This window comes from Nelumbo lutea, chromosome 2 (assembly GCF_056320005.1).
Source record: "Nelumbo lutea isolate HS-2025 chromosome 2, American lotus-T2T, whole genome shotgun sequence".
NCBI classification, from domain to species: domain Eukaryota; kingdom Viridiplantae; phylum Streptophyta; class Magnoliopsida; order Proteales; family Nelumbonaceae; genus Nelumbo; species Nelumbo lutea.
The window spans coordinates 38311394-38324126 of record NC_142685.1 but is presented as its reverse complement, the minus strand read 5'-3'; the positions used below and the strand labels follow the sequence as shown (position 1 = coordinate 38324126).

The window sequence follows — 12733 nt, the reverse complement described above, 5'->3', positions numbered from 1 at the left end:
AACTCGCCAAAGTCGTAGATGCCCAAGTAAGAGTTATCGGAGATTCTTGGTGGAAGCAAAATCAGAAGAGGAATTCGGTTGGCAAAAACCCACACACCCGATTGTATTCGTTCTTCACTCAGGTTCAGATTGATTCTCCCTGGTTCAGACTGAGTTCTCCTGGACAAAAACGCCATTGCACCACCGGGAGTTGCAACGGTAACCCATGCAGCCAATGGTGTTCATTCTCCACTCTGGTTTAGACAAAAACATTCTGTGGCTCTCATCGGAAGGAGAGAGAGGTCGAATGTTTTGCATTAAAACTTAAAACGAGGGATAGATCGGTTGAGTGTTTGAGTTTAAGGGTAAAATGGTTATTTTATATTTTTCGTCCATATTTAACTAAACCATAAAAGATAATTTACCCTTAATAAAACTAATGAAATTATAGATACCCAAGCATAAATAGCAGGGGGAGTCGAGATCTGTCAATAAAACACATTCAAGCACATTCTACCAATTTGATCTAACTTTGCTCATCTCATCATGAAATTGGGACTCACCATAAAAGTAGGATCAGAAGCAGGAAGATCATGCTAATAGATTGTTGGAACGTGTTTTATTGGCAGGTGATCCGAACTCATTACCGAGTCCGAACCGGTACTCTCTCTCTCTCTCTTCGACGTACAAATTCAAGTGCCAGTTGAAAAGTAGATAGTGCCTCGCTAAAATTGGCTCAACATTACTTCCATTTTGGGTTAAGAATGACAAAAGAAAACGGTTAATAAGTGATGGCACTGTGACTTATTGACTGATAAGAAATTATTCATCAGCTCCCAAAAAGTCGCAGAGGAACACAAGAACCCATCAATAATTATGTTTCCTACTTGTTTTCTGTACATGTTAAGTCACCATTTAATTATATAAGTTCATATAACTGTTTTCAGGTCTCAGCTTCCAAGTTCCAACAGCATACCACTGACCCACATCTCCACCCAAAAAAGGAGAAAGAAATGAAATGAAGCCCCCATGTAAATCCAGAGCCCTCGTTTGCGGGTTTTTTATCCTCTCCTGTCAGGATTTTCTCAGACAATGAACGGACACACTGTTCAAATAAGCCAGAAATAATCAAAAGCTTCATATGTAAACGTAGCCGAAGTCGACCTTGTTAGCATTGAGTTTGCCACAAGATATAAAATGTGGTTATCTAGTCAGACTCGTTCAACAAAACTTTTGGCTTTGGAAAAGTGGATCGATGTCTGGTGGGTGCTTTGGAGGACAGAGCTTCTTAGAGACCGAAAGATCAGCGTCCATGAGCTTGTCTCAATTCATCATGATGGCCTACATGTTGCAGTTCTTCTGGTTTATCTCATGGTCTTTGCATGCTGCCTCTGTTATTGATAATGAAAGCCTACTTCTATTGATTTTAGACCTAAATGTATATAGGAGTGAGCTCGGGTTGTCTTACGGTCGAAATTTCTTCGGATTGGGGTTCGGGTTCATTTAGCAATCCCTAAACAATATTATTGGAATTTTTCATGTGGGTTGAAAATTTAATTTCAAATTAGGGCCGCAAATGGTATCTCTTTGTCCGAATTTGAATTTTAAATTTGATCCACTTATAATTGGATTGAATATGGATTCACCTCTGTCATATCCTATCTGATAATATTTGTTTCCATTTGATTTAAATATATATTTGCTCATCATATGTATTTAAAATTTATATTGTATTTATTTGAGGTTGATTTTGAATGTTGTGTTTTTATTAAATTGTCATAGGTTCATTGTCATGTTTTATTCAATTTATTCATGAAGTACAATATCAAATAGTTCATTTTATTAATATAATATATGATATTTTGATCATTTTTAGTTTAAGTTATTAACATTATCCATTTGCAATCCAGACCCAATTTTTATTTCAATATACACCGGATTATCAATTCAAATATAAAAAAAAAATCAATATATTTGGATCTACCTATATTGGATCCATTTGCAGCCGTAGGCTGTTTTTCTTGTAGTGAATATACCACACTGTGTATGCAAAATAAGCACTCTCTCATGTCGGTATATTACAAAATAAGAATTATTGATCACAATATGCATGAACTATAAAATTCAAAGAGACCCATGTATGCAATGCATGAATAATGAATTAATGTTAAAAGATATCCTTGTTGTATGAGGGAGTAATTAAAATTACATTTAGTAACAAAAATGAAACTGAACTGATTGCAGGTGAATCTAAATAACCTCATATTCGATTTCTTTTATTTTTCAAAAATTAAAAAAAAAAAAAAAAAAAAAAAAAAACTACAATTAAAATTTAATTTGAAGATTGGAATTTGGAAAGTGAGGACCCACTTTGGGACGTAACCTAACAAGCACTGGAATCTAATCTCTCAATTGAATCATGCTTGAACTATAAGGAGTGATGGTCTCACACTCTCACCAAACTAGAAAAGTAATTTTCACATTAACTAGCTCTGTGTGTCCCAATTCCTACATTGTGTGAGCTCCCTTGTCGTCCTAAAAGTAGTTAAGTTAAAGACAAGATGTGACGCCCCCGCCCCCCATTAGCGTGTATATTTGAAAATAGAATACCTGTTGATGTTGGGTCTTATCTCCTTTCAGATTTAAGGGGCTCCCTTGCTCATGTGTAAGAATTCCTCCTTAAGTTTCAAATTATCACACAAATTGCAATGTAAACGGGATGAGCTACAAACTAATTAAACCAGAAACCAAACCAATTAAGAGTGAACGCACCCCAGTGTGTTCTACTCTACGTATGGAGTGGTGTGTTGTGTTCAGCCCGATTTTACATTACTTTATTTGTAGTTAATCCAGACCCCACCTAATGATGTTGTAATGTGTTTTTTCCAAATGCTTTATAACTTGTTTTTCCAAGCCACCTTATGATCTAAACGCAACTTTAATGCATCGGCATCTTCGAAAAAGAGAAAGGATAAAAGCTTTAACATTTAAAAATCGTTCAACTGCAGTCTTGGGACAAGAACTACATGAAATTCGGGGCAAAGGCAGTGACCTTTACTTTACATAGATGATCGCTGGTAAAAAGTTAAATAATTTATATTTATATCTATAGTTCTATACTACTTTTAAAAAATGTTAAAACGAAATCTACATTATCTACTTTTTACTGACTAAAATCAACCTTCTAAATATTGATATGCCCAATATATCGGTCGGTAGGGGCGTCTTGGATAATATCGAACCCTTTTTTTATCTTTTTTTTTTTTTTTTATTGATTAAATTATAAAGACCCCCATCTGTACTATACTATGGAATCTGTGAGAAAGACCCCTCTCTACTATACTATACTATAGAATCTGTGACAAAGACCTTCCTGTACTGTACTATGATTGTAAGACAAAGTCTCCCTTCCGTTAGTTTTCGTCTAAATCTGCCGTTACATTATCTTTTAATCCCCATACTACCCCTTGAAAAAAACACTGTTCATCTTTACACGAGGAAAACCCAAGGCGGGCAGTGTTCATCTTCTTCGGTTCTTCTACACACAGTAGCGGCAGCGGCAGTCTTCTCACCTCTCATCGTTTTTCCACATCTCCCTCCCCTGTTCACCCATTCTCTCCAATGAAATAAACAAACAGGGACAGCGAGTTACTATTCATCGTCTCCCACATTGATTGAGGCGGAAAACAGAGTAGCGAAGACAAAAAATCTCTCTCCTCCCTGTTTCTTCCTACTCCCATTCCTTCTATTCATCCTTTTCCAGCCCCAATCACCAGTCCTCTATTCGTAATTCCTACCGAAGGAGAGAAAGATAAAACAGTGGTGCATCGTGTTCGAACCAACGGACATTCCACTCATCAGCTCCATGGAACTCAAGCTTAGAAATTAGTTTTTCTTCAACAGATCCCTTCGGACTGCTTCCGAGTTATTTCTTAAGTGGTCAGCTACCGAACAAGCTGAGACTCCCCTGTTTCTCCGATTGAGTGCAGATTGAAATCTAGTATAGTCGAGTCTCTACATCTCCTCTTCCATCGAACCAAACAGGCACTCAGACAGGCAACCTGGAAGGTGAAACCAACAACCTGGACGTGTTTCCCTTTGTTGCAGCGTTGGTTCTTTAAGACAAAAATAAGATTAGGTAAGCTTGATTACTACCGCATCTTCCTCTGTTATTTTCAGTATTCTCTGCTTTGTTTTTCTAAGTCATTTTGCTCTGGACTGGTATCAGGACAACCATCAGAACCTAACATGCAGCTTCTGAGTTATTCTCTATGAGATCCTTGAAGCCAACTCAGATTAGCCGTTCATGGCATTCATGGTGTCGTCGAGCGCTGCTGTCGCAAAATGGAGTGCTGGAGTTACCCTCTGAACGGGAAAAGAAGATTTTCGTCGACGTCGTTCAACAGATTTATGTTCTCTAATTTTCTTCTCACACAAACAAAACTTTGGATCGAAAGAGATCAGAAAATATTCTGAACTTTCTTCTGAACAAGCACTCTCTAATTCTTCTTCTTCTTCTCCGGAAGAAGGGTGTATAAAGCCATGAAAGGCTTTAACATCCCGGAATTCCTGAGAGCTTCGTTTTTCATGAAGGTCTCAGCTTTCGCTCTCATTTCCTTTGCTCTGATTTACCTCGGAAGCCACTACTCAGATGGGTACCCAACAGCTCATCTTCTTCAGCTCCCGCCAGCAAAACCCAGTTATTGCTCAAACCCCATATGTGGCTCTTTCTCCCAACGCCAACAAAACGTTCACTCTTGCTTCTATCACACTAATCAAACTTTAGAGACGACGAATCCTCCTCTGCCACCACCACTGCTACCAACATTGACGTTGCCGCCGCCACCACCGCCGGGTGCGGTGGATAAAACGGGGATTTTGGATGAGACTGGGACGATGTCGGAGGAATTTGAGGTAGGTGAATTTGATCCGGAGTTGATTAAGAGTTTGGGCAATTTGAGTCGACAGGATGGGAGGGGGGATGACGGAAATGGTGGCCGCAGCGGAGATATGTCGTGCTGTAACAAGCGGAGATGTCTACATCCAAGTCGGATTTCAATTGAAACCGGATGCTGCAACAAGGGGATGTCGACAGAGCATGTTCTTTAGACAGATCGCCGTCACACAAGAATGGACGTCGTGGTTGATAACGTGGAGACTAGTAAAGCGAGTTGCGTTTAAGGTATAGTATCTTTAATCAATGGTGGATTTTCCGATCATAGATCGTAATCCGCCCTGTTCGGACGACAGAAAATAGAACGGTTTTCAGAGAAAAAGGGCAAAAAAGGAAAATAGAAAAAAATTTATTGGGGTATTTTAGTAATTTAACGCATTCCGTCATCTCACTCAGCGGTTAGGGGGGTCTTTGTCTCATGGTTATATTACAGGGGAGTCTTTGTCGCAAATAGACCGGTTCATGGGCCGGGCCGGGCCGGGCTCAGGCCAGGTTTTTATTCTTCATTAACAGAAATATGTTAGACCCGAGCCCGAGCCCAACCCGACCAATGGGCCTATAACTTGGGCTCAAGCCCGGCCCTAATGAAAAGCCCGAAGCCCGACCTAATAAAAAAAAATAGAAAATTTCCCTATTCAATAATCAATATAAATCAGAATTTATTTACATTAAAAAAATATATAAATTCAAAATTTATTTATATTAAAATATATATATAAAGAAGGGAAAGAGGATGTGGAGAAGAAGAATTTGGTTGGAAAAAGAAGGGAAAGAGGGGTATTCAACTAGGGTTTTTAGGTTTATTTATAGGTCGGGCCAGGCTATTTTGCCAAATCCCGAGCCCGACTCAAATTTATTGCGGGTCGGGCTTTTTGGCTCGAGGTTAAGCCCGCAGGCCTATATACCTGTTCAAACCCGTCCGGGGACCAGGAGGGGCCGGGTCGGCGGGCCACCTGGCCCATGAACAGGTCTATTCACAAAACAAAGTACAGGGGTCTTTGTCACAGACTCCATAGTACAGGAGGGTTTTTGTAATTTACCTTGGTTCAGGGGCCGGTTTAAGACTTCTCCACCCCCTGAACTGGTCAAAACCCTGATACACCCTCTATAGGGGCACATTAGGGTGCTCCCGATACGATACGTATCGGCCAATAAGGATCGATACTTTGAACCTTGACTAAAATGTTCCTATTTATGAATTTATTCCTCTTTTAGTACGAGAGAAAAATGTATTTTGAACTACTATTTTTATCAAGTTCATTTTACTCCCTCTCATTAAGTCTTTATATTTAGAATATTAATTCCCATTCTCCCATTACATTCTTTGTTTGTGGGGTTTTTGTTTAATTTTGACTATACAAAACCTATGAGTTTAAACCAACGGTGTCATAGTTAAATAAAATAATAAAACAAAAAATTTAAGAAAAAATTTGGACACATCTCTAATATTTATATTATCATATTAAACAAAAATAAGTATGATAAAGAAGAATTATTTTTATTAATGATGGAAATGAAATATAAAATATAAAATTGACCGTATCCATCCTAGATTCAGGACAGTATGACGTAGCTGCTCAATATAAAAAGGGGAGTGATGTGATTTTATTTTTAACCGGGGTCACTCAATGCTTACATGCTTATGTCTCTTTAACTACCAAATTACTTCTTATTTCATGTCAATAAAGGTAATAAATTTACTTTTATTAAGATGAATGTCTACATGCAATAACAAAAAAAAACAACATACATTTATTTTTTAACAACTCCAACTACAAATTAAATGGAACAATATTAAAAATCAGTATTTATAAATCAATGGAATAAATAATTTAGAAAATCCACACACACATATATTAAAAATGAAATTTGATTTAAAAAATTTATATAAATAAAAATATTAATAATAGAATAATTATTTTAATACTTAGAATTTATAAATTTGAACATGATATATTTCTCAATTTTTTATGGATTATTAATTAATATTTTAATTTGCATTAAATATCAATGTATTTATTATTTATAGAAATACAAATACTATTTACAAGATATTTGAAAATATAATATAAGTTGAATCTATCAAACAATATATATTTTTTAATTTAGAAAATTTATAAAAATAAAAATATTAATAATGGAATAACTATTTTAGTAATTAAAATTTATAAATTTTCATATGTTATGCATTTTCAAAATTTTATTAAGTTAAGATTATATTTTTTTATAAATTATTAATTTATATTTTATAATAACATATTTATTGTTTATAAAAATAAAAAAATTGTTTACCAAAGATTTGAGAATTAATTTTTTTGTTGAATTTTTTGTTAATGTTAAAAATTAAAAATGGTAAAATGGAATATATATATATATATGTTTTATATTTTCTATTAATTCATATATTTTTTAATTCTTTTCTATTTTCTAAAATATACATTTTTCCAATTTTCTAACAAGTTTTGTATTTTTCTTGAATTTTCTTATATTTTTTGTTCAAATAGTGTTTTATTACTTTTATGAAATTTTGTTTTTTCTAAAATTTTTTCTACCTTTTTTGTTAAAATATATGGGTTTTATTATTTATGTATATGTGTATTTTATGAAATTTCTACTATTTTCTCTTTAAAATATATTTTTTTATTATTTATAAATTTCTTTTTTCTACAATTTTTATTCTATTTTAGTTAAAGCATATTGCATTTTTTGTAAATGCAGTTTTTGCAGAAACATATACTTTTTATTATACATATACTGTTATGAATATCTTTGAATATTTGTGTACTTTCAAGAAAGGTACGACTATGATACCAGAAAGACATGATAGCTGAAAAACTTATAACCAATCAACCCATGTAACGAAGTGGTAACCAATTAGGTGAGGAGGGTGGGGGGGTCTTTGAGATAATGAACGAACAAAATTTGCCACTGCATGGGCACTGAGCAGAATTCTCCATCTATGTGGAGCAAAGGTAATGCCGTAATGGAGATGTTAAGGCTGTGTTTGTATGCAGTGTAAATATCAGACTGGTGTTATTTTATACTTCGGTCCAATTTTGTAGTCATTTGGATGAAATGTAAATGACCACAAAAAAATCGATGTAAAACTCCTCACAGGTCCAGTTTTACATTGACTATGGAGGAAAATTTCTCTCTCATAAAGTCAATGTAAATCTTTACATGGACAACCGCCACATTTTTAAACCAATGAATGTAAAACTCCTCTGGTCCAGTATTTATTCCACATTCAAACGGTGCTAAAATAATTTATACCCATCTTCACCTTCTATATGAATTGAATGACCCACATCACCTCCTAAAGGGAAAAGAAATTAAAGAAATCAAACTCGCCAAATGAACATTCGTGGACATACGTGACCCAAACCTTCTTTTGTCGATTTTTGATCCTCTACTGTCGCGATATTCTGAGACCATTAATGGAAACCTTGTTCATCCCATTTGGTAGAAATGAACAGAAATTTGCTATGTTGAGGTAATCAAACTCGATCTTGTTAGCTTTGAGCTTGGCACTGTATACAAAAGGTGAATATCTAGTCAGATTCATTCAATCCAATCGATCATTTTCCAGAGAAGATGAGATGGGCATGAGGGGAACTTTTGGCTGGTATATTCTTTGGAAGGTTTGGACAGAACTCATAATTAAAGTCCAAAAGAGTCAGCTCCAATGAGTTTGTCTTATTTCATTACTATTGCCCGTTACATATTTCATTTTCTGATTTACCTCAATTTGTCAACCTACATTGGGCTTGGATTAGGGTTCGGGCCCATTTCCTATCCCACCCAACCCAAGTTATTACTTCTCACATAAGCATGCTTGCGGGAGGTAGGGTCGGATCGGATCATTTAGAGAGGGTTCGGTTTGTTATACATAAATAACTTCCCTCTGATATCAACTGCCATCATTTGGCAAGGACATTGATTTACCCTCTATAAAACTTAAAACAGCTGTGTCGTTAGGTCAGCATAAGTGAATTAGGCTATGTGGGCTTACTGATAAACCAAATGTCACCAGGGAGATCCCTAAACAGCTTAATTAGGAATCTTTTAATTAAGTTGCAAATTAATTAAAATTTGTCTGGAACTCATCCAAAGAAATCTCCTTCATGAATAAGTCTCTGTTAAGCTATGTTTGGTAAAAAAACTTGAAAGTTCAAAATTGGCTTACATGAACCATAAAAACCAGCTTTCCAGTGAAGCTATCTATAGTAATTTCTCCAAATTTAGCCTCTCAATCAACACACAAACGTATCCTCCAAAACAGGACCTAAGATTTTAGACCAAAAGATCTCACCACCTACAAGCCCTCGTTTATATATAAGTTTTATAGGAAAAATCTATGATGCAGGAAAGATATGATATGGGAAGAGTTTAGACCAATCAAAACACACCCATAAATTTTGATAAATAACAGTTTATTCACTATGACCGTTCTAATTTATTGGTCAGTTGCTTTTTGGATATTATATCTTCTCCATATCATAGTCCAACTATCAAAATTGAAACTTTAAATGGCTAACATTAGTTGTGAGATTACCATCAGTGTGAAATTCAACAAGTGGCCAGAGTAATGGAATCCCATCCGGTGGGCTGTTTTCCTAGTCTAGTATGAATGACATGAGTGAGGGTAAAACAGTATTTACATTCAATATTTTTCTAATTGAAAAGACAAATGAGAATTTGAATTAGCTGAGGTGTCATGTGGAGAGGCTCCCAAATAATAATAAAAAAAAAAAAAAAAGAAAACCCAACAAGCTCAATGCAGATTTTTGAATTTCACTGCATAACTATAGATATTTAAAATGTCAACATCCCCCACTCTATACATTAATGCCCGCCCGTGAATTGACATCAATTCTTCTAGTTGGCACCCACTCCACCTGTAAATTGGGCCTAAAAATTCTGACTCCCAAAAAACTTTAGCTTTGCCTTAATAGCCTGGCGTGATTGACCTTTAATCATGAATGTGAGTAAAACAGTATTTACACTTTAACATTCTTCTAATTGAAAAGACAATACATAAAATGGTCGGTAATTGAGTTATGCTTGAACCATATAAGGATGGATGGCGTCACCATCTCTAAAACCACTCAACTAAGCAATCTACAATTAGCAAAAGCTTTCCAATTCAATATTAGTTCTGTCCCACCTTGTGTTGGATTCTTCCTTCAAAGTCAAAAAAATATCAATGTGGTCTGAGCGCTCAACTTGTTAAAGAAATAAAGGGCAAAGAATCCCCAGCGTTCAGTGTGACATCAGCATTGCTTAGATGTCAAATTAGAAATAGCTTTCTTCTATGCCTATTGCAATTGCATTATAACTTTCCACGTCATAAGGACTTAGCGAAAAGAGATAAAGCCCATATTGACCCATGGCTGGCTATGTAGTCATGGTTCAAAGTATCTATATTTTGAATATGCTTCCTCTTTCCAGAGCTTTTCACAATCGATACTGTTTTCTTTTTCATCAGTTTGATAATTCATATATACTTACATTTAATTATTAATGTTTAAAACTATTAAAAAGGTTTAACTCTCATTATTTAGCGTTAGGATAACCCTGATGATCAATACGTATCATACGTATTGATACTTTGAAGCATGTATACCCCTATTACTTATAATTTTTTTATGGGATCTCCTGCAAGCAGAAGCTTTGTACATACTCTGAAAGCTTGGAGCATCTCCCTATAAATTTAATATATTCCCAATGTGTGGTTGAATTTCATGTGATCAAGTAAAAGCTCTTTATATACTCCGAAAGCATATCCATCCATGCATTTGGAACATCTTCTCATAAATTTAATATATTCCCAATGTGTGGTTGAATGTCATGTGAATAGAGTTTTTGTTTTCTGGAGATTCGAGCTCATGTATAGTTTAAGCTCCCTTATTATGTGTGTGCAAATTTCATTACCACTATGTAGATGTTGTTGGATTTTAATCTCACTAGAGATTAAATCCAATGGGGTTTAATTGATCAATTACATGGAAAACACACAAGCACACATGTCTTGAAAAATATGTTTTTTCTCTTATTAAAACCAGTTTTTAACTTGTCCCACATTGGAAAATTACAATAATTGTTTTGCATTTTTTAAATAAGAGCTTATCTATACTCCTTAGATATAAATAGGAGAGTATGGAGGCTTGCTACCGAGGCGCATTAGCTTGCGAACGGCAGCTTTGACTTTTGGTGTGAGGCTGACCGTTGATGTTTTCAACAGCCATGATTCAATCGGGTGTGATCAACAGGCACTATTCAAACTTAACAGTCCTTAATTGTTAACTACCTTTTAACATTCACAATTTTGGAAATTGTGGCTGTTCAAGAAGCATTTTCTAAACCAGCACCTTCTTCTACTCTAAGAAATTATTTAAGGAGCGTGAACCAAGCAATTGTACACACAAATTTGCAAAACCACTCCTATCTCTCTCAGTCCGATCTACTATTCGAGCAAGTTCATGAACTACAAGCGATAGTGAATAAAATTTAATTCATTGATATCATCTTCCTTGAAACTTTCCAAGTGGAAGCAATAATTGCCAAACTTCCACTCTCTTAGAAGGATTATAGGAAGAAACTTCTACACAAGGTTGAAGAACTTACCTTTGAGCAAATTCAGCAACACCTTTATATTAAAGAAGAGTCTCGGATTAGAGATAGTAGGGATAAGACCCTGGCTGGTATGCTGAACTCTAAGGTTAATTTTGTGAAAAATGGATTGAAGAAAACTAATTCTGCATTACAAGTAAAGAAGAATGACGGAAACTTCAAAAGAGCAATAATAAGAAATGATCATGCTATGATTGTAGAAAAAATGGGCACTATGCCCGAGTTCGCCGATATTGGAAAGGTGAAACCAAGTCTGCAAACATGGTGGAAGGCAATCTAGTGGCCATGATTACTGAAGTCAATATGGCATAATTGTCTTCTGGTTGGTGGTGGTTTGATTCAAACATCACAGTCCATGTTTGCAAGAATAAGTTCTTGTTCAATACATATGAAAAAGCGACTGATGGTTAGGAAGTATAGATTGGAAATCATACTTGTGCCAAAGTTGTTGGGAGGGGCAACATGAAATTGAACTTTACTTCCACAAAGACACTAACTCTCATTAATGTTCTTCATATTCTTAATATTATAAAGAACTTGATCTTAGTAAATCTTGTCTGTAAGAAGAGATTCAAAGTTGTCTTTGAATCTAACAAACTAATCTTGTCCAATAATGGGATATTTGTTGGAAATATAGTTGTAATGGTATGTTCAAATTGAATATTAATGAAGGAAAAGCTTTTGCTTGTATTGTTGACTCATTCTATTTATCGCATAATAGATTACTTGAATTTTAAATCCACAAAACATGAGTAAACTTGGTTTAATTGCTTATAGTAATGAATTAAATGAAAAATGTGAAATATGGGTTAACTCCTAACAGTTTGCCATTTACATAACAAAATTGTTTCTACAATTAATAATAAGTGTCTATATGAACTATAGAAAGGAAGAAAGGCTAACTTAGCATACTTAAAAGTATGAGGGTTCTTAGCATATTACAAAGTTCCAGACCCAAAAAGAACCAAGTTAGAATTCAAAGCAAAAAGAAATATGTTCGTTAGATATGCAGAACATAGCAAGGCCTATAGACTTCTAGATCTAGAATGCAATATAATAGTTGAAACTAGAGATGATGAATTCTTTGAAAAATAAACTATGTTCTGAATCCATAAAAAATGACAGAGAACTAGGAAAATAAATTCATATCTCAATACCCATTGGTAA

General features: G+C 34.9%; 1 long non-coding RNA gene across 1 annotated transcript; it reads left to right on the top strand.

The window, feature by feature from the left end:
• Nucleotides 1-3455: 3455 nt before the first annotated feature.
• On the top strand, nucleotides 3456-5327 carry LOC148869959 (uncharacterized). The gene is made up of 2 exons (XR_016107893.1): nucleotides 3456-4117; nucleotides 4208-5327. It is a non-coding gene; the product is annotated as an uncharacterized LOC148869959 (long non-coding RNA).
• Nucleotides 5328-12733: the final 7406 nt, after the last annotated feature.